This window comes from Cetorhinus maximus, chromosome 23 (genome assembly GCF_964194155.1).
Source record: "Cetorhinus maximus chromosome 23, sCetMax3.hap1.1, whole genome shotgun sequence".
Lineage (NCBI taxonomy): Eukaryota > Metazoa > Chordata > Chondrichthyes > Lamniformes > Cetorhinidae > Cetorhinus > Cetorhinus maximus.
In genome coordinates, this window is record NC_135901.1 from 27,384,134 (window position 1) to 27,408,748 (window position 24,615).

Below are 24,615 nucleotides of genomic sequence, written 5' to 3' on the forward strand. Positions count from 1 at the left end.
GTTCTGAACAGTCCCATTGTTCTGCTCCATGGAACAATGTATGGAAATGGTTAAATACAATCAAATTAACCCAGTAACAGCAATGACCAATTGTCTAATGACGACAGACCTGATTCCAGATGAGATGATGTTAATTCAAGGGTTAGAAGTTGCTTTTAAGAACCATCTTGGGTTTGCAAGTTGGACGCTAGACAGGATTGTGGGAAATCGCTGTTGGTTCAGGAACCTGAGGAAGATTCACACTTCTACCTGGGTTGTTGCCAAATTGAGGTGGGGAAAGTCGCTTGTCTATTTCATAAGTATACCTATTTCTTTCAAATAAACACTGACATGATTTGTTATTTCGGAGTCCAGTCTTGCCTGATGGTTAAACTCTTGTAGAGTCAAAACAATTAACTAAATTAACAATAACAAGGGAGAAATCAAGCACAGCCCCTAAGTCGGGTCAGCTGTAAAATCAAGGAAAAACTTTAAAGGAACCTTACAAACATCAAACCAAGATGTGATTAAAGGGGTCAACAAAACACCCCAGTCCCCGCGGTGCTTGCCTGATGGTTAAAAATTCTTTCAAGTTATCAACAGTCACAGATTGCAACTCTTCGAGTACAATCACAGTTCTTGGTTTCCGGGAGTGGGACATGAACCCACAACCCTCTGATTCAAAGGCGAGGGTGCTATGAACTGAGCCACAGCTGACACCTCCACTTGCCTGATGGTTAAACTCTTTCGAGTTATCAACAGTCACAGATTGCAACTCTTCGAGTACAATCACAGTTCTTGGTTTCCGGGAGTGGGACATGAACCCACAACCCTCTGATTCAAAGGCGAGGGTGCTATGAACTGAGCCACAGCTGACACCTCCACTTGCCTGATGGTTAAACTCTTTCAAGTTATTAACAGTCACAGATTGCAACTCTTTCAAGTACAATCACAGTTCTTGGTTTCCGGGAGTGGGACATGAACCCACAACCCTCTGATTCAAAGGCAAGGGTGCTATGAACTGAGCCACAGCTGACACCTCCACTTGCCTGATGGTTAAACTCTTTCGAGTTATCAACAGTCACAGATTGCAACTCTTCGAGTACAATCACAGTTCTTGGTTTCCGGGAGTGGGACATGAACCCACAACCCTCTGATTCAAAGGCGAGGGTGCTATGAACTGAGCCACAGCTGACACCTCCACTTGCCTGATGGTTAAGGTGCTTTCAAATTAAAGCATTTGAAAGGGTCAATTTGAAACTTGGGGGTTCAATTTGGAACCTAGTGATTAGGCGCCTGCAACCAATTTTATTTACATACCCCATTAACACTGACAGGGGGCCTCCAGAAGGTGCAAGAAAGATTCACAAGGATGATACCAGAACTGAGAGTGTTTCAGTTAGAGGATGGATTGAACAGGTACGGAATATTTTCTCTAGAAAAGAGAAGGCTGAGGGCTGACCTGATAGAGGACTTTAAGGTTATGACAGGGCTGATGTCATCAAGTCATTACTGTCAGTACAGGTAGAAATTCAGAACTGACAATTCTAGTTGTTATGAAACAAGTTTCTCCCACTTAATCTGGAATCTCTGTCCCCCGCAATCGCCCACATTCTTATTGATTGTAATAGTAACTCATCCGACGATTCTCCTCCAGCTTTTCCTCCAAATTATCCTCCCCTGAAGGTGCTGATCTCGGGTTCAGTTTCACACTCACCTATTGCCCTCCCCAATATGTCAGCCAGGTGTTTAAATTTTTATACTTGAAGTGAACAAATTGTTTTGCTAATGGGGCGTCACAATCAAATCCAGTGACTATCCCCATGTACTTTGGTCGCTGCGCACCCCAGCCCCACTTTCCATCCCAATCCCAGGACTTTGGAGACAGGGCTCCAGATGAGTAATGGCGGCCGCAACTCCCACAAATCCCCCGCGCTGGGGCAACCGCTCTATCCGCCGCGCGGGCGGGCGGTCCGGGGCTGCGCATGTCCAAGGGAGAAGGGAAGCTGCGCATGTGCTGGGGAGACGATGGCCTGCGCATGTGAGCCCGCGGGTTTTCGGAAGGAATGCGCATGTGCGGGAGTGAGGTGGGGACCGGCACAAAGTCCGCGCTCTGATTGACCGGGGGACCATTGTCTGTTCCGCCTTCCAGCCTTTCCCATTGGACAACAGCTCAGCGCGGTTGGCGGGCAAAGTCTCTCCCACGTGGGGTTCCGCCCTTCATTGTGGGGAATTGACAAATGGGAAGTCTGCAGCACCGGAAGGACTCTTCAACAGAACTGAGTGAAGTTAGGAGAGGGGTGAAATATAAAAACAAAAAGCTAAAAGCTGGTTTAAGGTGATGGGGAGGGGGATGGGGGGAGAAGAAGTTGGGGGGTGGGGGGGTGGTTGTAGGGACAAGCAAGCAGTGATAGGAGCAGATAATCAAAAGATGTCACAGACAGTCAAGGATCAAAGAGGTGTTAAAGGTGGTGATATTATCTAAGAGAATGTGCTAATTAAGAATGGATGGCAGGACACACAAGGTACAGCTCTAGCGGGGGTGGGGTGGAAAGACTGACAAGGTATTGAGATTGAAGTTGTAGATTTAAAAATAATGGAAATAGGTGGGAAAAGGAAAATCTATATAAATTATTGAAATAAACAAAAGGGAGGGGGAAGAAATGGGGTGAGGACGGGGGGAGGGAGTATAAGATCTAAAGTTGTTGAATTCAATATTCAGCCCGGAAGGCTATAAAGTGCCTAGTCGGAAGATGAGGTGCTGTTCCTCCAGTTTGCGTTGGGCTTCACTGGAACAATGCAGCAAGCCAAGGACAGACATGTGGGTAAGAGAGCAGGGTGGAGTGTTAAAATGGCAAGCGACAGGGAGGTTTGGGTCTTTCTTGCGGACAGACCGCAGGTGTTCTGCAAAGCGGTCGCCCAGTTTGCGTTTGGTCTCTCCAATGTAGAGGAGACCGCATTGGGAGCAACGAATGCAGTAGACTAAGTTAGGGGAAATGAAAGTGAAATGCTGCTTCACTTGAAAGGAGTGTTTGGGCCCTTGGACGGTGAGGAGAGAGGAAGTGAAGGGGCAGGTGTTGCATCTTCTGCGTGGGCATGGGGAGTTGCCATAGGTGGGGGTTGAGGAGTAGGGGGTGATGGAGGAGTGGACCAGGGTGTCCCAGAGGGAACGATCTCTACGGAATGCCGCCAGGGAGGGTGAAGGGAAGATGTGTTTGGTGGTGGCATCATGCTGGAGTTGGCAGAAATGGCGGAGGATGATCCTTTGAATGCGGAGGCTAGTGGGGTGATAAGTGAGGACAAGGGGTACCCTATCATGTTTCTGGGAGGGAGGAGAAGGCGTGAGGGCGGATGCGCGGGAGATGGGCCGGACACGGTTGAGGGCCCTGTCAACGACCATGGGTGGAAAACCTCGGTTAAGGAAGAAGGAGGACATGTCAGAGGAACTGTTTTTGAAGGTAGCGTCATCAGAACAGATGCGACAGAGGCGAAGGAACTGAGAGAATGGGATGGAGTCCTTACAGGAAGCGGGGTGTGAGGAGCTGTAGTCGAGGTAGCTGTGGGAGTCGGTAGGCTTGTAATTGATATTGGTGGACAGTCTATCATCAGAAATTGAGACAGAGAGGTCAAGGAAGGGAAGAGAAGTGTCAGAGATGGACCATGTAAAAATTATGGAGGGGTGGAGATTGGAAGCAAAATTAATAAATTTTTCCAGGTCCAGACGAGAGCATGAAGCCGCACCGAAGTAATCATCGATGTACCGGAGAAAGAGTTGTGGGAAGGGGCCGGAGTAGGACTGGAACAAGGAATGTTCCACATACCCCATAAAGAGACAGGCATAGCTGGGGCCCATGCGGGTACCCATAGCCACACCTTTTATTTGGAGGAAGTGAGAGGAGTTAAAGGAGAAACTGTCCCGGCAGACCGATCATGTCAGCCTGTTCCTGCCCCACGGAACTCATTTCTCGTTATCTTGACTCCCTTCTCTCTCCCCTTGTCCAGTCCCTTCCCACCTACATCCGTGATTCCTCTGACACCTTACGTCACATCAACAATTTCCAGTTCCCTGGCCCCAACCGTTTCCTCTTCACCATGGACGTCCAATCCCTCTACACCTCCATCCCCCAACAGGATGGTCTGAGGGCCCTTAGCTTCTTCCTTGAACAGAGGCCCGAACAATCCCCATCCACCACTACTCTCCTCCGTCTGGCTGAACTTGTTCTCACACTGAACAATTTCTCCTTTAACTCCTCTCACTTCCTCCAAATAATGTAGGAAACGCGGCAGCCAATTTACCCACAGCAAGATCCCACAACAGCAATGTGATACTGACCAGCTGATCTGTTTTTAGTGATGTTGATTGATAAACATTGGCCACGACACCGGGGATAACTCCCCTGCTCTTCTTCAAAATAGTGGCCATGGGAACTTCGTTGTCCACCTGAAACAGTAGACAGGGCCCTTGGGTTAGCACCTCGTCCAAAAGACAGCAGCTCTGACAGTGCAGCACTCCCTCAGTGCTGGCACTTGGAATTTTGGATGTGATTTTTGTCCTCAGGCCCCTGGACTGGGACTTAAATCAACAACCTTCTGACTCAGAGGTGGGAGTGTGATCCACTGAGCCACAACTGGCACAATAGAGAGTACAACATTAGAAAGGGAAATTAACCCTTTATAATCCCGCTCGTTTTTCCTCCAGTGACTAAGCCAATAATAAAAACCCCAGTATAAATGACATGTTTTTGACTGACAAATGTTGAAGTTTTGGTTTTGCGTCACAAGTTTCAACTTCCCATTTGATCCTCCAGCACCTTTCTGTCTCTCTGTTGCTGGTTTCAATGACAGCCAGGTGACGGAGCTGAGGGCTGAATTTAGCTGAGAATAACGGGGCCTGCGCCCCAGTTGGGAAACTGCCATGGGCGTCGCACTAATAGAGAGACAGGAAGGTGCTGGAGGACTGACTGGGAAATGGGCCTCCAACCAATCGGGACACAGGAGGGGGTGACCGGGGCTGATGGCGACCCGACCCCCGGGGTTCAGTGCCCCTGTGACAAAGTGGGGAGTCACGGGGACAGGGTACAGAGGAGCCGAAGAGAAACCATTTGGGTCCAGAACATTGTGCACATCCTTTTACTGGTTGTCTTTGATCCTCAACTAATTCTATGTTCTTTTTAACCATGTTCTGTTTCATTAAAACACTTCTATCAGTAAAAATATTTGATTCTTCTGGATTTTTCATGATTGGATTTCTGCACTTTAGGGAAAGTGGGTGAGAGGGGTTGGCAGGCTCTTTAATAGAATGTGAGTCCCTCTAAGGTAATTGGCAAGGGAGCCAGAGAGGGAGATGAAATTTTATAGAGCAGTCAGCCTGACTTCGGTAGTGGGGAAAATTCTAGAGTCCATTATAAAAGATTTAATAGCTGAGCACTTGGAAAACAGTGGCAGAATCGGACAGAGTCAGCATGGATTTACGAAAGGGAAATCATGCTTGACAAATCTACTGGAATTTTTCGAGGATGTAACCAGTAGAGTTGATGAGGGGGAGCCAGTGGATGTGGTTTATTTGGACTTTCAGAAGGCTTTCGACAAAGTCCCACATAAGAGATTAGCGTGTAAAATTAAAGCACATGGGATTGGGGGTGGTGTATTGAGATGGATAGAAAACTGGTTGGCAGACAGGAAACAATGAGTAGGAATAAATGGGTCTTTTTCCGAATGGCAGGCAGTGACTAGTGGGGTACCGCAGGAATCGGTGCTGGGACCCCAGTTATTCACAATATATATTAATGATTTAGATAAGGGAACTAAATGTAATATCTCCAAATTTGCAGATGACACAAAGCTGGGTGGAAGGGTGAGCTGTGAGGAGGATGCAGGGATGTTTCAGTGTGATTTGGACAAGCTGAGTGAGTGGGAAAATGCGTGGCATATGCAGTATAATGTGGACAAATGTGAGGCTATCCACTTTGGTAGCAAAAACAGGAAGGCAGATTATTATCTGAATGGCTATAAATTGAGAGAGGGGAATGTGCAATGAGGCCTAGGAGTCCTCATACACCAGTCACTGAAGGTAAGCATGCAGGTGCAGCTGGGGGTAAAGAAGGCAAGTGGTATGTTGGCCTTCATAGCCAGAAGATTCGAATACAGGAACAGGAACTTGCTGCAATTATACAGGACCTTGGTGAGACCACACCTGGAATATTGTGTGCAGTTTCGGTCTCCTTATCTGAGGAAGGATGTTCTTGCTACAGAGGGAGTGCAGCGAAGGTTTATGAGACTGATTCCTGGGATGGTGGTACTGACATATGAGCAGAGATTGAGGCGGTTAGGATTATATTTGCTGGAGTTCAGAAGAATGAGGGGGGATCTCAAAGAAACCTATAAAATTTGAACAAGAATAGACAGGGTAGATGCAGGAAGGATGTTCCTGATGGTGGGGAATCCAGAACCAGGGGTCACAGTCTGAGGATACGGGGTAGACCATTTAGGACTGAGATAAGGAGAAATTTCTTCACCCAGAGAGTGGTGAGCTTGTGGAATTCACTTCCAGAGAAAGTAGTTGAGGCCAAAACATTGTATGTTTTCAAGAAGGAGTTTGATACAGTTCTTGGGGCAAGAGGGATCAAAGGGATATGGGGAGAAAGCAGGAACAGGCTCTTGAGTTGGATGATCAGCCATGATCATAATGAATGGCGGAGCAGGCTCAAAGGGCCGAATAGCCTCCTCCTGCTCCTATTTTCTATGTTTCTATGTTTTTTTTTAACACAGCGAGTTGCTCTGATCTGCCTGCAAGCAGATTCAATAGTATATTTCCAAAGGGCAAGTACTTGAAAGGAAGGAATTTACAGGGCTGTGGGGAAAGAGCAGAGCAGTTGGATGAATCAGAGAGTTCTTTCAAAGAGATGGCAGGGACACGATGGGAATTCCAGACATTATTGACATCACTGTGCATATTACAGACACACATTTATTTACCTGTGATCTCAGAATCTCACAGCACAGGAGGCCATTCTGCACATCATGCCTGTACTGGCTCTTTGAAAGAGCTACTCAATTAGTCCCACTATCCTCCCCTTTCCACATGTGCCCTGCAAACTAGTCCCCTTCCAGGATTTATCCAATTCCCTTTGTTGAATCTGCTTCCACCAGCCTTTCAGGTAGTGCATTCCGGATCACAACACCTCACTGTGTAAAGGTTTATCTTCCTCATTTCCCCTCTGGCTTTTAAGTCAATCACCTTCAATCTGGGTCCTCTGGTTAACAACCCTTTTGTCAGTGGAAACAGTTTCTCTTTATTTCCTCAATGTAAACCGTTCATGATCTTGAACACCTCTGTCAAATCTTCTCTTGGCTTTCACTGCTCTAAGGAGAACAACCCCGGCCTCTCCAGTGTGTTCACATCACTGAAGCTCCTCATTCCTGTCACTGAACTGAATCCCTGCACCCTTTCCAAGGCCTTGACATCTTTCCTGAATTGTGGGGTCCATATATGGGGTTCATTTCTCGAGAAATAACATTGAATATCAGAGACGTCATGTTAAGCTTGTACCACACCTGTGAATAGTGTGAACAGTCCTGGGTGTCCATAATTATAAAAAGGCTAGACAGAAAGTCGAGAAAGTGCAAGCAAGATTCACAAGGATGTTCCCAGAACCGAGAGTGTTTCAGATACAGGATAGATTGAACAGGCTGGGGCTTTCCTCATCTGGAAAAGAGAAGGCTGAGGGCTGACCTGATAGATTATTGAACGGGTGGGATCGGGTTGATGTAGAGAAGATGTTTTCAATTGTTGATGGAGACCAGAACTGGGGGCCATAGATATCAGATTGTCACTATATTGTGTACAGTGGGCACCACACTTTAGGAAAGCTGGGAATGCACTGGAGTGCAAAAGAGGTTTACAAGAATGGTTGAGGGGTGAGAAACTTCAGTTATGAAGATAAATTGGTGAAGTCAGGTTGTTGTCCTTGGAGGGGTGAAGGCTAAGAGGAGATTTGATTCAGGTGTTCAAAATCATGAGGGGTCTGGACTGTCTAGATAAGGAGAAACTGTTCCCACTCATAAAAGGATCAAGAATGAGATTACACAGGTTTAGTGATTTGCAAAGGAAGCAAATGCAATGTGAGAAAAAACTTTTTCACACAGTGAGTGGCTTGGGTCTGGAATGCACTGCCTGGAAGTGTGGTGGAGGCAGGTTCAATCGAGGCATTCGAGAGGGCATTAGATGATTATTTGAACAAAAGCAATGTGCAGGGTTACAGAGAAAAGGCAGGAGATTGGCATGAGGTGATAATGCTTATTCGGAGAGCCAGTACAGACACGATGGGCCAAATGGCCTTCTCCTGTGCCGTAACAATTCTGTGATTCTGATTTTGTCACTGATAAATTCAATAGGGAATTCAAGAGGAAACTTTCTTTGCTCCGAGAGTGGTGAGAATTTGGAACTCACTACCACAGGGAGCGATTGAGGTAAACAAGATAAGTCCATTGAAGAGGGACAGGATGAACACTCGAGGGAGAAAGGAATAGAAGGTTCTGCTGACGGGGGTCAGTGCAGTCGAATTGGAAGAGGCTCATGTGGAGCATAAACACTGACAAAGAGCAATTGAGCTACTGTCAGAATGAATATGGTTCATGGCTGGATGACCAAGTGAATCTCTTCCCACACTCGGAGCAGGTAAACGGACACTCCCCTGGGTGACAGCGCTGTTCTGTGAGCAGGTGGGCTGACTGAATGAATCCCTTTCCACACAGTGAGCGCATGAACGGCCTCTCCTCAGTGTGAAGGCGCTGATGGGTCAGTCAGCTGATAGAACCTGTAAACCACTTCCCACATGGAGCGGGTGAATGGCCTCTCCCTCTCCTCAGTGTGAAGTCGCTGATGGGTCAGTCAGCTGATCGAATCTGTAAACCACTTCCCACATGGAGCGGGTGAATGGCCTCTCCCTCTCCTCAGTATGAAGTCGCTGATGGGTCAGTCAGCTGATAGAATCTGGAAACCACTTCCCACATGGGGCGGGTGAATGGCCTCTTCCTCTCCTCAGTGAGAACAGGTTGGTGAATTTCCAGCTCAGATGAGGATCTTTGCTCAGTCCTGACATCTCCACGGTTTCTCTACAAATTCTGTGCCCTTGAGTCTGTCCAGACTGGATGATCAGTTTGAATCTTGACAACACTCAGGACACTGACTGATGTTTGAAACCTTTTTCCACAGACGGAAGAGAGAAATTTTTCTCTTTCAAGAGTCAAAGACCAACCGGCTGACGTCACCGGCCAGAGCGAGAAGCCGCTCGGAGAACTCGGGTGAGGGGAAGCTGCGCATGTGCGGGGGAGAGCAGAGGAGTTGACTATGGGAAGAATTGGAGGACCGGAAGGACTCTGGTCCTCCAGCCAATCAGAGCACGGGCTTTGTGTGAATGAAGATTGAGCTTCACACAGACTAAAACTTCCTCCTGTGTCCAACATCTGTGAGTAAAACACTTTCTTTTCTCCCCCTTTCCATTTCTTTTCTCATTCTGGGGGGAAATTGTTGACTTGTAGGAACTGAAGGGAAAGTAAGTGAATCCAGGGAGGGTGCAGACTCTGGAAAGGTTGGCCCAGGTCTCTCTCTCTCTCTCTTAAAGACATTGACATCCTTTGCTCCCTCAGTTTGACACATTTATTTGTCTGGCTAAAAGGATGGTCACTTTCCTAATGTTCACAATTAAAGGGCTGGTTTCCCCAGGAGATGGCTGACATTTAAGGGGACAGTAAATTAATACAGGACAGAAATATGTCTAGTGTTGTTATATGGCACGTATTAGGTATATTGTTTAAGATTCTGTAATAAAGTTAACTGATCATTTCTAGTCTTCTAGTACTGTAGTTATGTTATATATTTCCAATCATTGAGTCATTATGGGACAGAAGGAGTCCATTCGGCAACTCTAGTCCTTGCCAGCTCTCTGTAAAGCAATCCAAAAAGTCCCATCCCTCTCTATATCTCCATAGCCCTGCACATTTGTTACTTTCAAGTGTCCATCCAATTTAATTTTGAACTGATTGATCATCTCTGCTTCCAACACCCTCATCATCATTGAATTCCAGATCATGATCACTGTCGACCAAAACAAAGTTCTTCCTCAGATTCTTCCATTGCCTCTGATCAATAAATATACTTAGATTTAAATTTTCAGCTTTCAGACCGGAAGGAGTGAGCATGGATCTGTTGATAAGCATGAATCAGCATCTTAAGGGGAATTATGAGGGTGTATATCAGGCACAAGAGTGTGAGAATGGAGCGAGAGTTGCAGGGCACAGATTTACAGCTTTTGGGGAACGAGAGAGGAAAGGGTGTTCCACAGCAACTCGAATTGTTTGTTCTGAATTTATATTCAGTGCTGACAGTGATGACTTTTGCAAACTCCTTTTACAGGATGGTGGAAGAGGAAGATTTGCTGACCAAAATCTCAAACCAAATGTCATATCAAGATCTCACAGAGCCACTCACTTTATCGGGACCTGAATATCGTCGGCCTTTAAATCCAAAAGGAGAATTGTTTGCTTGTTCTGTCTGCATCAGAAGGCTTTAAAATCAACGGGATTGGAAGAGCACCGAGATACACACACTCACGCACTGACTGTGGAAGGAGCTTTAACCAGTTACATAGACTGAAAAACGTTGGACTGTTCACAGCGGGGAGACCATACACATGTTCCATGTGTGGACGAGGCTTCAACTGATCATCAAACCTGGAGAGACACAAGGACACCCAAACCATGGAGAAACCGTGGAAATGTGGGGACTGCGGGAAGGGATTTCGTACCCCATCTGCGCTTGAAATTCATCGACGGGTTCACTCCGGGGAGAGGCCGTTCACCTGCTCTGAGTGTGGGAAGGGATTCACTCACTCATCTCACCTGGTTGCACACCAGCGAGTTCACACTGGGGAGAGGCCGTTCACCTGCTCTGTGTGTGGGAAGGGATTCAGTAGATCATCCACCCTGCAGAACCACCGCGTAGTTCACACCGGGGAGAGGCTGTTCACCTGCTACGTGTGCGAGAACGAGTTCAATCGGCTAACCAACCTTCTGAAACACCAGATGGTTCACACTGGAGAGAGGCCATTCACCTGCTCCGTGTGTGGGAAAGGTTTCACTTGTTCATCCAATCTGCTGACACACCAACGCATTCACACCGGAGAGAGGCCGCTCTCCTGCTCAGAATGTGGGAAACGATTCCCTAATTCATCCAACCTGCAAAAGCACCGGAGAGTTCACAGTGGGGAGAGGCTGTTCATCTGCTCCATGTGTGGGAAAGGATTCACTCAATCCTCCAACCTGCTGAGACACCAGCGAGTTCACACTGGGGAGAAACCTTTCAGCTGTTCTGAGTGTGAGAAGGAATTCGCTGATTCATCCAGCCTGCGGAAGCATCACCGAGTTCACACAGAGGAGAGAGGCTATTCACCTGCTCCTTGTTCAACCGAGCTGCTGAGACACCATGGCAGTCACACCGATTAGAGACCTTTTAGATGCTCTAATGCTGGGTGTTAATTGTTTCAATTGAGGTTAAGTGTATAAAGGTGGAGGGCATTGATTGGATGGCTATGTGAGCGCCTATAAAGAGTCATTTACTGAATAAATAAAAACCAGGTAAAGATTGACTCCAGTTTCTTCCTTCACAATAAGGCTGTCAGGATTATAACATGGTAACAGAGAATGCTTGCCTAATGATGAAGGATTGAAGCCCTCTGGCATTGTCAATTCCTAACAAAAGTAAAATCAGAAGCAAAGTATTTAGTGAGCTGGATGCCCGTCAGTTGGATACTGATGGAGGTTTGGATCTTCCTCCTCTTGGTTCATTGATGAGATTTACAAGAAAGACGATTAACTCCTGGCCCAGGCACCCTTTGCCAATGTGATTTCCCCAATCCACATGTAGATTAAAGTCATCCATGATTATTGCTGTCCCTTTCTTACATGCCCCATTTATTTATTCCTGTACACCCTGTCCTACCATGTGACTACTGCTAGGAGGCCTAAAACTACTCCCACAAGTGACCCATTGCCTTTACTATTTCTTATCTTTACCCAAACTGATTCGACATCTTGCTTTGTCGAGCCAAAGCCATCTCTCGCAACTGTACTAATGTCATCCTTAATTAACAGAGCTACCCCACCACCTTTTCCTAGGTTCCTATCTTTTTGAAATATCAAATACCCTTCAATATGTAGGTCCCACCCTTGATCACCCTGCAACCATGTTTTGTAATGGCTATCAAGTCATACATATTTAATTCTATCCGTGCTAACAATTCATCAATTTTGTTAGGAACTCTGCACACATTCAGATACAGAGATTTTAACTCTGCCTTTTTACCATTTTTGCACTCTCTGGTGCTACCTGCTGGTGCACTCTAAAGTTTGTACTCTCTGTCCCTTCCTGCCACACTCTGGTTATCATTATCCAAATCACTACTTTGCTCTATTACCTCATTATTTCCCTTTGATTTACCACATCTCCACTTGCATGATCCCTTCCCCCCACTATTTAGTTTAAAGCCCTCTCTACCACCCTCGTTCTAAGACTCCCCAGAACACTGGTCCCAGCACGGTTCAGGTGAAGACCGTCCCAACGGTACAGCTCCCACTTTCCCCAATACTGATGTCAGTGCCCCATGAATGGAAACCCATTTCTCCCACACCGGTCTTTGACCCATGCATTGTTATGGCACAGCTGATGGTAAATGCTGAGCTGCCCAAATCCCAATGGGAAACTTGAAACAGCTGCCAAAATGGTTTTTACAATATGGATATTAAGAGGAGAGGTTCTGAAATCAGGAAATAATGGCCATGACTATTTGTAATGATTTTATAGTAAAGTAAACATTTATTAAAAGAATAAAAAGATTACAATTACACTTAAATACAAGAACAGCTTCACACAGTAAACTGTACTTTAATACAGTTCCATAAGTCTCGACTTAACTACCCTCAGAGCTAACCTTCCCATTTTCTGTTCAGCAACTATCCTTATAGGTTCTAAAATCTATAGGGTTCCAGTAATTTTTACCACACAGTGCTTTTTCCTTGGAGTGTCTTCTCAGGCTGGCAGCAACTAGATCTTCCATTCTGGCCTTTTTCACATTGTTTCCTGGGAGATCTGACCAGCTATCCTGCTGTCTTCTGGGAGATCTGACCAGCTATCCTGCTGTCTTCTGGGAGATCTCAGCAGCTACCCCCTCACATAGGCTTCAGTATTTCCAAAAATGTTTTCCTTCCCTTTGATCTCTCTATTGTCTCAACCAGTCTCTTCAGAAATGTTTTCTTCCCAGAACTGATTACACTCGTTCTTTACTTTAGTTCTTAGAGTTGTATAAAGAAACTTACCCTATCTTTACCTTGCTTACACCTTTTTCAACCTGGATATATCCCATTTGAACTAAAACAACTTAATTCAATATTACAACTTAATTCAACATTCAATATGGTGGCATAGTGCTATTGTGACTGGACAGGTATTCTACAGACCCAGGGTAATGCTCTAGGAACCCGGGTTCAAATCCCACCATGGCAGATGGTAAAATGTGAACTCAATAAAAATCTGGAATTAAATGTCTGATGATGATCATGAAGCCATTGTCAATTGTTGTAAAAACCCACCTGGTTCACTAATGTCCTTTAGGGAAGAAAATCTGCCATCCTTACCTGGTCTGGCCTACCTGTGGCTCCAGACCCACAGCAATGTGGTTGATTCTTAAATGCCCTCTGAGCAAGGGTAAAGACTGTCCTAGCCAGTGACGTCCACATCCCATGAACAAATTTTTTAAAAATTGCTTTATGTAAAACAATATTGTTTTATTATCCTTTTTCATGTAAAACTCTGATTGAATTTCCTCTTGGTTCATTAACATATCAAAACCACTTCTTACTGTTGGCTTTAGTCACTCCAGCTCTTAATCCAATTACCATACTGACACCCCTGTTTTCTCATTTATAATAAACATGACAGGGTTATTAGCAGAAGAAAAATATTACAATTCCTTGTTTTCTTGACAGCGTTCGTCTCTCTAATCTTATTGATCCTACGTCAATTTGCTGGTCACTCAGGTAATACGCAGAGATTATTACATCATTACTATTATAATATTATTATTCCACTATTTAAATGGAGAGAGATTGCAGAACTCTGAGATACAGAGGGACACTGGGTGTCCTAGTACATGAGTATAAGTTAATCTGCAGGTACAGCAAGCAACTTGGAAGCCCAATGGAATGTTAGTGTTTATTGCGAGGGGAATGGAATATAAAAGCAGGGAAGTTTTACTGCAGTTGTATAGGGCCTTGGTGAGACCACATCTGGAACACGGTGTACAGTTTTGGTCTCCTTATTTGAAAACAAAATAATTGTGTTAGAATCAGTACAGAGTAGGTTTACTTGACTCATTCCTGGGCTGAGGGGCTTATCTTATGGAGAAAGGTTGGGTCGGGCCAATACCCATTGGAGTTTAGAAGAATGAGAGGTGATCTTAGTGAAACATATAAGATCCTGAGGGGTTTTGATAGGGTAGATACCACAAGGATGTTTCCACTTGTGGGAGAGACTAGAGCCAGCGTACACAGTTTAAGAATAAGAGGTCCACCATTTAAGATTGGGATGAGGAGAATTTTTTTCTCTCAGAGGGTGGATAGTATGTGGAATTCTCTTCCCCAGAAATCAGTGGAGGCTGGGTCATTGAATTTATTCCAGGCAGAGTTAGGCAGATTTTTGATAGGAAAGGAAGTCAAGTGTTAAGGAGGGGGTGGCAGGAAAGTGGAGTTCAGACCACAACCAGATCAGCCATGATCTTATTGAATGGCGGAGCAGGCTCAAAGGGCTGAATGGCCTACTCCTGCTTCTAATCACACGTCCCTATGATCTAGTGGATGCCAATGAAGGATAGTTGGTCTTTGACAGGTTTCGAATGAGGGTGAAAGTATCTTTAGCAGATCTGGATATCACAACAAGAGACAGGATTCGAACTAATAGCTGAATGAACCCCAGGAATGACCAGGGAACAATTAACAGGTGTTTCAGGTCTGACTCAAAATATCATCATGTGATGAACTGCCCAAAGTGGAAAATCAGGGTCTTCGAAGTGACACATGACACAGAGAATTCTGAGGCTGAAGGTGATGATGGTGATCACTTTGAAGGAATTGTATTAGTCACAAGGAGCTTTGGTCCAGTGATGAGTGTGTTAGTCACAGACTCATTCAACTGTACTGTGTTAGATAGTGGCTACATCTCGACAGTATTTGGATCAGATTGGTGAACATGTTACCCAGATTCACCTCATAGTGAAGATTAACACAAGGTTAAGGAGTGTGAAAGTTCTACTTGTTTAGGTTTGGTGATGTCAGTACGTTGTAGTCACTAAAAAGTCACTAAATAGCGGGAGTCAGCCACTTTATCAATGTTGGCTGTTAGACTTCACCTCGATAACACATTTGTGTAATTAATAAGGCTTATGTTACCAAATGATACTGTATGTAAGCTTAATGATGAAAAGTCTTCAATTGCCTGTCCCTTTCAGTTCCAGATACTGTAATGTAGCTTAAAGGAAAAAACTGGTGTTAAGGTGAGGAAGGGGTCAGAGCACCAGGTATTCCAGGACACCCTGTTTAGATACAAGTTATAGTTCACAGTTAGAAGGGACTCCAAGCTGATTGGCTTAATTTGTTGTGGGGAAGCTAGGGACACTTTTCTAATTAATTCCAGATTTTTATTGACTGAATTCAAATTGCACCATCTGCCAAGGTGAAATTCGAACCCACGACGCCAAAGCATCCCGCTGTGTCTCTGGATTACTAGTCCAGTGACAATACCACTAAGCCACTGTCTCTGCATTCCTTAAATTGTCTGTCTAGCGTCATAACTTTTAATGTAGTTTCCCAATCTACCACAGGCAGCTTAGACTGGTACATTTGTAGTTTCCTTCTGTGAGAAACACCCGGATAAATTAAACAAAAGAACCTTCCAACCAGCAGAGCCCATCTCCATGGCAACCTGGCATGTTCCGGGGAGTTCCAAACAGTTTCAAACTAAATATCTTTTCCATTCTAAACACCCTTCTATTCTGTAATTCATACGAAATATGAAACTAGATATTCGCAACAAGTCTGAAAGAGCATCAGCCACTGGAAGCAAAGTCGTGAGACCGGCCAGTCCAGCAGAAAGAAACCCTCCGACCCTCCCACTTCACCAAGTGTCAGAATGTCCTGGATGTGATTAACAGCAGCAGTAACAGCAAAATTTGTGATCAGTTGAAAAGTTTCTGGTGTCTCCGCAGACTGGATGACTCAGTGAATCTCTTCCCACACACAAAGCAGATGAATGGCCTCTCCCCAGTGTGAACTCGCTTGTGTTCAACTGCTCTGAATGTGGGAAGGGCTTCACTCAGTTATCCCATCTGCAGACACATCAGCGACTTCACACTGGGGAGAGGCCATTCACCTGCTCTCAGTGTGGGAAGGGATTTATTCAGTCATCCCACCTGCTGAGACATCAGCAAGTTCACACCGGGAGGAAGCTATTCACCTGCTCTCAGTGTGGGAAGGGTTTCACTCAGTCATCCCATCTTCTGAGACACCAGCGAGTTCACAAGTGATTCCAGGGGTTAGATTCTGCTGTTATTGTTGCTGTTAGTCACATTCAGGACTGAATCATGTTCATTCTGACAGCTGATGAATTGGGAAGATTGGAGGGTTTCTTACTGCTGGACTGGCCAGTCTCATGACTTTGCCACAGTGGCTGATGCTCTTTGAGACTTGTTGTGAATATCTAGTTCCATATTTCACTGGGATCACAGAATGAAAGGGTGTTTGGAATGTAAAAGATTTGCAATCCTGTTTGGAACCCCCCAAATCATGCCAGGTTGCCATGGAGATGGGCTGTGCTGGTTAGATGGTTCTTCTGTATAATTTATCTGGGTGTTGCTCACAGAAGAAAACTCTGACAGTTTGAGGGTCAAGTTGACTGTGGTAGATTGGGAAACTACATGAAAAGTTATGACGGTAGACAGGCAATAGGAATTGAAGGAATTATTATATCTTTACAACAAATATAGATTTCTTCAAAGAATAAAAATCCAACAGGAAAAGTGACGCAACCGTGGATAACAGAAAAGATAAAGATTGCATTAGATCAAAGGAAGAGGCTCATAAAGTGACCACAAAAAAATAATAAGCCTGAGGATTGGAGCTTTTTTAGAATTCAAGAAATGAGGACCAAGAAACTGATGAAGAAAGAGAAAATTGAACATTAGAGCAAACTGGCGAGAAACATAAAAAGTGAATGTAAAATCCTCTATCGGTATGTGAAAAGGAAAAGATTAGCAAAGAGAAATGTGGGTCCATTCCAGGCAGAGACAGGAGAATTTATAAAGGGGAATAAGGATTTGGCAGAGAAACTAAACAATGTGTGTCTGTCCTCACAGAGGAAGATACAAAAATCGTCCCCAAAATGCTAGAGAATCAAGGAACTGGTGAGCATGAGGAACTGACAGAGATTAGTATTGGTTAAAAAGTAGTGCTGGAGAAATGAATGGGGTTAAAAGTTGTTGAATCTCCTGCACCTGGTGATCTACATCCCAGAGTGTTGAAGGAGGTGGCTGTAGAGATAGTGGATGCATTGGTGATCATCTACCAAAATTCTATAGATTCTGGAATGGTTCCTGCAGGTTGGAAGGTGGCAAATGTCACCCACTATTTAAGGAGGGAGAGAGAAAACAGGGAACTACAGACCTGTTAGCCTGGCATCAGTAGAAAGGAAAATGCTTGAATCCATTATAAAGGATGTGATAACATAGGAACATATGAATTAGGAGCAGGAGTAGGCCACTTGGCCCCTCAAGCCTGTTCCGCCATTCGATAAGTTCCTGGCTGATCTGATTGTAACCTCAGCTCCACATTCCCACCTACCCCCCTGATAACCTTTTACTTCTTGCTTATCAAGAACCTATCTTGCTCTGCCTTAAAAATATTCAAAGACTCTGCTTCCCCGGCCTTTGAGGAAGAGAGATCCAAAGACTCTCTACCTTCTGAGAGAGAAAAGTTCTCCTCTGTCTTAAAGGGGTGACCCATTATTTTTAAACCGTGACCGCAATTTCCAGATTCTCCCACTAGAGGAAACATCCTCTCCACATCCACCCTGTCGAGGCCCCTGAGGATCTTATATGTTTCAATCAAGCCACCTCTTACTCTTCTAAACTCCAGCAGATACAAGCCCAGCCTGTCCAACCTTTCCTCATAAGACAACCTGCCCATTCAAGGTATTCATCTAGTAAACCTTCTCTGAACTGCTTCCAATACATTTACATCCTTACTTAAATAAGGAGACCAATACTCCAGATGTGGTCTCACCAATGCCCTGTATAACTGAAGCATAACCTCCCTACTTCTAACAATAACATTCTTTTAGCTTTCCTAATGACTTACTGTACCTGCATCATAAACTTTTGCGATGCATGCACAAGGACACCCAGATCCCTCTGCATCTCAGAGCTCTGCAATCTCTCTCTCTATGTATAATATGCTTATTTTTTATTCTTCCTGCCAAAGTGGATATACTCAATTTGCCCGATCTTTCCCCATTCACTTACCCCACTCACTTTACCTGTCAATATCCCTTTGTAGTCTCCTTATCTCCTCTTCACAACTTAATTTACTACTTATCTTAGTGTCATCTGCAAATTTAGCAACCATACCTTCGGTCCCTTCGTCCAAGTCATTTCTATAAATAGTAAAAAGTTGAAGCCCCAGAACTGATCCCTGTGGCACACCACTTGTCACATTTTTCCAAGCAGAAAATGGCCCATTTATGCCTACCATGTTTCCTGTTAGCTGACCAATCTTCAATCCATGCCAACATCTTACCCCCTACAGCATAAGCTCTTATTTCCTGCAATTTGATGTGGCGCCTTATTAAATGCTTCCTGGAAATCTAAGAATAGTATTCCACTAGTTCCCCTTTATCCACAGCAGATGTTACTTCTTCAAAGAACTCCAATCAATTGGATAAACATGATTTCCCTCTCACAAAGCCATGTTGATTCTCCCTATGAAAGATGTTAAGCTAACTCGTTTCCAGTTTCCTGTCTGCCTGCCTTTTTGAATGAAGGAGTTACATTCACCATTTTCCAATCTAATCTTCCCCGAAGCTAGGAAATTTTGGAAAATTAAAACTAACTAATCAACTATCTCACTGGCCACTTCTTTTAAGACCCTAGGATGAAGTACACCAGGACCTGGGTTCTTGTCAGCCTGCAGCTCCAACTATTTGCTCAGTACCACTTCTGTGGTGATTGTAATTTTCTTGAATTCCACCCTCCTTTCCATTTCCTGATTTACAGCTATTTCTGGGTTGTTAATCGTATCCCCTATAGTGAAGACCGATGCAAAATACCTGTTCAACTCATCTGCTATCTCCTTATTTTCCATTATTAATTCTCCAGACTCACTTTCTATAAGACCAACGTTCACTTTGTTAACTCTTTTCTTTTTTAAACATCTATAGAAACTCTTACTATCTGTTTTTCTATTTCCAGTTAACTTTCTCTCATACTCTAAGTTTTCCCTCCTTATCAATCTTATGGTCAGTCTTTGCTGTTTTTATATTCTGTCCAGTCTTCTTACCTGCCAGCTCTTTTTGCTTTAAGTTTGATGCTATCTTTAACTTTTATAGTTAACCACGGATGTTGCGTCCTCCCCTTGGAATTTTTCTTTCTTGTTGGAATGTATCTATTCTGTATATCTTGAAATATCCCCTTAAATGTCTGCCACTGCATCTTTATTGATGCATCCCATAACCTAATTTGTCAGTTCACTTTAGTTAGCTCTGCTTTCATGCCCTCATAACTGCCCTTCTTTAAGTTTAAAATACTAGTCTTGGACCCATTCTTCTCTCCCTCAAATTGAAGATAACATTTAATCATATTGCTGCTACTTAGGGGTGCCTTCACTATGTCGTCATTAATTAATCTTATCTCATTGCACAATATCAGGTCTAATATAGCCTGCTGTCTGGCTCAAGAACGTGCTGTTCTAAGAAACTATCCTGAAAATGTTCTATGAACTCCCCATCTAGGCTACCTTGGCCTATCTGATTTTTCCAGTGTATACGTAGATTAAAATCCCCCATATTTATCGCTGTAACATCTGACAAGCTCCCATTATTTCTTCCTTTATACTCCATCCTACCATGTGGTTACAGTTAGGGTGCCTGTATACCACTCCCACAAGTGACTTCTTGCCTTTATCATTTCTGATCTCTACCCAAACTGCTTCTACATCCTGGTTTCCTGAACTTAAGTCATCCCTCTCTATTGCGGTAATGCCACCATTACAGTGCCACACTGTACCTTTTCCTAGCTTCCTGTCCCTGTCATGTCAATGTCATGCATCCTTCAATATCAGTTAGTCTCCAAAGTCCAGGGAGGTATTTAAATGTCAGATTTTGTAAACGGCTACACTTTAATTGTCTATTTAATTTCCAGATAGAATGATGTTGGGAGTCTGAAAGATAACTAATTGGCATTTCTACCTGGATACAAGGCCCATGTGATTCACATTGCCATGGAGATGGGCTTTGATTGGAGAAGGATGCATAGGAAGCCATTGTGGGATCGGATTGTAAAGTTCTTCTAAAAGGCTTCTCTGAATCTCACAGACAGATCAATCTGCCAGGATAGAGGCAGCAAGTCTCTTTCAACAAATGCGAATGTGAATGGGACCTTGTGCTCAGATTGAAAAGACCAAATTCACGAGGATTTAAAATGAGACTGGAAGATTCACCATGCTTGAGTTCGAGGGAGAACCCAGGAGACCCTTCACTGTGAAAGACAGTTCTGGGGTTTAAGGTTGCCAGACTGGGAAAGGAAAAGAATGGAAGTAAACCCTCAGGAGCAAAGAATCACTCTGGACAGGTTCCATGATAATTGAGTGTCTACTTCAGGAACAGAGTAAAGTATAACCATGGAGTGGAATTTTTGATTATGTTAAAAGTCAAAGAACAAAATTCTCTTTGATATTTTAAGGTATACCTTGCCCACAAAAATGGTGTTTAGCTAATGTTGCTTCTAGTTTGTTTGTTGCAGTAAAAGTCATAAAACTTGACATCTTGTTTTGTGATCCTTTAATTTGTTCACTGACATTTTGAATTTCTTTTTACAATTTACCGGTCTAAACATATTTGGTTTAGAGCCACAAGTTTCAACTTCCCATTTGAGCCTCCGGCACCTTTCTGTTACTCTATTTCTCGTGCCAATTACAACCAGGCAATGGAGCTGAGGGCTGAATTTAGGTGAGAATAACAGGGCCTGCAACCCAGTTGGTAAACTACTCCAAAAAATTTGCTTAGTAGCACTTTTGTGGTGATTGTAATTTTCTTGAATTCCACCCTCCTTTCCATTTCCTGACTTACAGCTATTTCTGGGTTGTTAATTGTATCCCCTATAGTGAAGACCAATGCAAAGTAACTGTTCAATTCATCTGCCATCTCCTTATTTTCCATTATTAATTCTCCAGACTCACTTTCTATAAGACCAACGTTCACTTTGTTAACTCTTTTCTTTTTTAAACATCTATAGAAACTCTTACTATCTGTTTTTCTATTTCCAGCTAGTTTTCTCTCATGGGCGTTGCACTAATAGAGAGACAGGAAGGTGCTGGGAGGACTGACTGGGAAATGGGCCTCCAACCAATCGGGGCGCAGAAGGGGGAGACTGATGGGCTGATGGTGACTTGACTCCTGGGGTTCAGTGCCCCTGTGTCCAAAGCAGGGAGTCATGGGAACAGGGTACAGAGGAGCCAAAGAGAAACCATTTGGGTCCAGAACATTGTGCACATCCTTTTACTCTGGTTGTCTCTGACCCTCATGTAATTTTGTGTGTTTTAACCATGTTCTGTTTCATTAATAAACTTTTATCAGTAAGAATATTTTATTTCCTGATAAAATTTATGCACTTTAGGGAAAGTGGGTGAGAGGGATTGACAGGCTCTTCAACAGAAAGTGAGTCCCTCTAAGGTCATTGGCAAAGGAGACAGAGGGAGAGATGAGATTTTTTTTTTTGTTGACACACAATCTTAGAAAATGGTGTTCAGGGAGCCCATCGTGATTTACTAATTTATCGAAGTTCTTTGAGGAAGTAACAAGAAATGTGGATAAAAGGGAACCTGTAGATATGGTTAACTTAGATTTCCAGAAGGCATTTCACAAGGTGTCACAGCAAAGGTTACTACACAAAGTAAGAGCTCGTAGTGGAGGCGGTAACATATTAGCATGGGTAGAGGATTGGTTCGCTAACAGGAAACAGAGAGTAGGCATAAATGGGTCATTTTCGGATTGGTAAGATGTGACAAGTGGAGTGCCACAGGAGATCAGTGCTGGGCCCTCAACCATTTACAATTTGCTGATGACGCAGAGATTGATAGGAAAGTAATTTGTGAAGTGGACACAAGGAGTCTGCAAAGGGATATAGAAGGTTCAGTGAGGGGGCAAAAATTTGGCAGATGGAGTGTCATGTGGGAAAATGTGAACTTGTCCACTTTGGCAGGAACAATAAAAAAACAGTATATTAAAATGCAATGAGATTGCAGAACTCTGAGGTACAGAGGGACCTGGGTGTCCTGGTACATGAATCACAAAGTTAGTATTCAGGGACAGCAAGTGATTAGGAAAGCAAATGGCATGTTGGTGTTTATTGTGAGGGGAATGAAATATAAAAGTAGGGATGTTTTCCTGCAGTTGTACAGGACCTTGGTGAGACCACATTTCGAGCATTGTGCATAATTTTGGTCTCCTTATTTAAGAAATGACATAATTGCATTCAAAGCAGTTCAGAGAAGGTTCACTTGCCTGATTCCTGGAATGAGGGGGTTATCCTCTGAGGAAAGGTTGGACAGGTTAGGCCTGTATCCATTGGAGTTCAGAAGAATGAGAGATGATCTTATTGCAACTTTTAAGATCCTGAGAGGGCTTGACAGGGTGGATGCTGAAAGGATGTTTCCCCTTGTGCGAGAGACTAGAATTGGGGACACGGCTTAAACATAAGGGGGTCTCCCATTTAAGACAGAGATTAGAATTTTTTTCTCTGAGGGTTGCCAGACTATGGAACTATCTTCCCCAGAGAGCGATGGTGGCAGGGTCATTGAACATTTTTAAGGCTCAGTTTGTTTGCCAGATCCTTGATTGACAAGGGAATGAAAGGGTATGAGGCATAGGAAAGAAACTGGAGTTGAGACCAGATCAGATCAGCCATGAACTTATTGAATGGTGGAGCAGGCTGGAGGGGCCAAATTTTTTTTTCTGAAAAGTATACTTTATTCATAAAATACCTGAAAGAACATTACAAAACATTTCTAAATTGCCATCACAAAAAGTGCAATCAGATTCAACTTTTACACATGGATCACGAGGTGCTTGAATACAATCAATGAATATTACAATCGTTTCAATATGGTCATTACAGACTGTCAGACAGGACAATGGTATTGAAGTTATCAACATACATCACATTGCACTCTGAGGTGCTTCAATACAATTATAATACAATTAGTATTCACTACATACATTTATTGTGAGCTGTACAGCCCAATGTGTCTATGCCTTTCCAAACATCTCGGTGCACTATGGCAGAAAGGTCTTAGACAGCGATCTATCTGCCATTGAGCCTTTGCGGCGGCTGCCCCAAGCTTTAGTGCATCCCTCAGCACATAGTCCTGGACCTTGGAATGTGCCAGTCTGCAACACTCGGTCAGGGACAACTCTTTGCACCAGAAGACCAATTTCGGGCAGACCAAAGAGCGTCTTTCACCGAGTTGATCCTCCAGCTGCAGTTGATGTATGTCTCGCTGTGTGTCCCTGGGAAGAGCCCGTAGGACACAAAGTCCTGTGTCACAGAACTGCTCGGGATGAACCTCGACAAAAACCACTGCATCCCTCTCCAGACCTTCTTCGCAAAGATACATTCCACAAGGAGGTGAACAATGGTCTCTTCCCCACCACAGCCACCTCGAGGGCAACGTGATCAGCTTATTCATTTCACCTACAATTTCCTGACTTTCACTGGAATGTAGGTGGACACCAGGTTAATATATTCCACTGAACTACACCCAAGGTGAGTTATTCCAACTGCTTTACTGTCCAGTACAATATTTAGCTAATATCGGTAAAACAGAAATCAAACATTCCCATTTGATTTCAGGCTTTAACATATTCTGTTTGCTCTTTATTATAGACGTCAGGCTGGGATTGTTCTCCTTGGGGTAAAGGAGGGTGAGGGGAGATTTGATGGAGGTGTACAAGATTATGACAGGTTTAAATAAGGTGGATAAAGAAAAGCTGTTCCTATTCGCTGATGATGCACGGATGAGGGGGAAAGTTTTCGGCAGGAATTGCAGGAGGAATGTGAGGAAGAAGTATTTTTACACAGTGACCGGTGATGACTTGGAACTCGCTGCCTGAGAGGCTGGGGGGGTGGGGGGAAGCAGAGACGATGAGCGATTTCAAAATGAAATTGTAGGGGCAATTGATGGAAATAAATTTGCAGAGCTACAAAGGTAGAACGGGGTAATGGAACTGACTGGTTTGCTCTGCAGAGTCAGCATTGACTTGAT

The 24,615-nt window shown here is 44.0% G+C and overlaps 4 protein-coding genes and 1 pseudogene across 10 annotated transcripts in view; 2 read left to right on the top strand and 3 right to left on the bottom strand.

Annotated features, from left to right (window-relative positions):
* LOC144697221 (uncharacterized) overlaps positions 1–24,615 on the bottom strand; it is a 264,883-nt gene that overhangs the window by 175,842 nt on the left and 64,426 nt on the right. The gene's annotated exons all lie outside the window — the stretch shown is intronic.
* LOC144697932 (uncharacterized) overlaps positions 1–24,615 on the top strand; it is a 273,791-nt gene that overhangs the window by 94,859 nt on the left and 154,317 nt on the right. The gene's annotated exons all lie outside the window — the stretch shown is intronic.
* LOC144697160 (uncharacterized) overlaps positions 1–24,615 on the bottom strand; it is a 176,133-nt gene that overhangs the window by 47,047 nt on the left and 104,471 nt on the right. The gene's annotated exons all lie outside the window — the stretch shown is intronic.
* LOC144696912 (uncharacterized) overlaps positions 1–24,615 on the bottom strand; it is a 44,341-nt gene that overhangs the window by 16,559 nt on the left and 3,167 nt on the right. The window lies entirely within an intron of this gene.
* LOC144697930 (uncharacterized) overlaps positions 9,343–24,615 on the top strand; it is a 72,983-nt pseudogene continuing 57,710 nt past the window's right edge. Inside the window, exon 1 of the transcript XR_013580436.1 lies at positions 9,343–9,446. The product of XR_013580436.1 is annotated as an uncharacterized LOC144697930 (transcript). The remainder of the gene's footprint in view (positions 9,447–24,615) is intronic.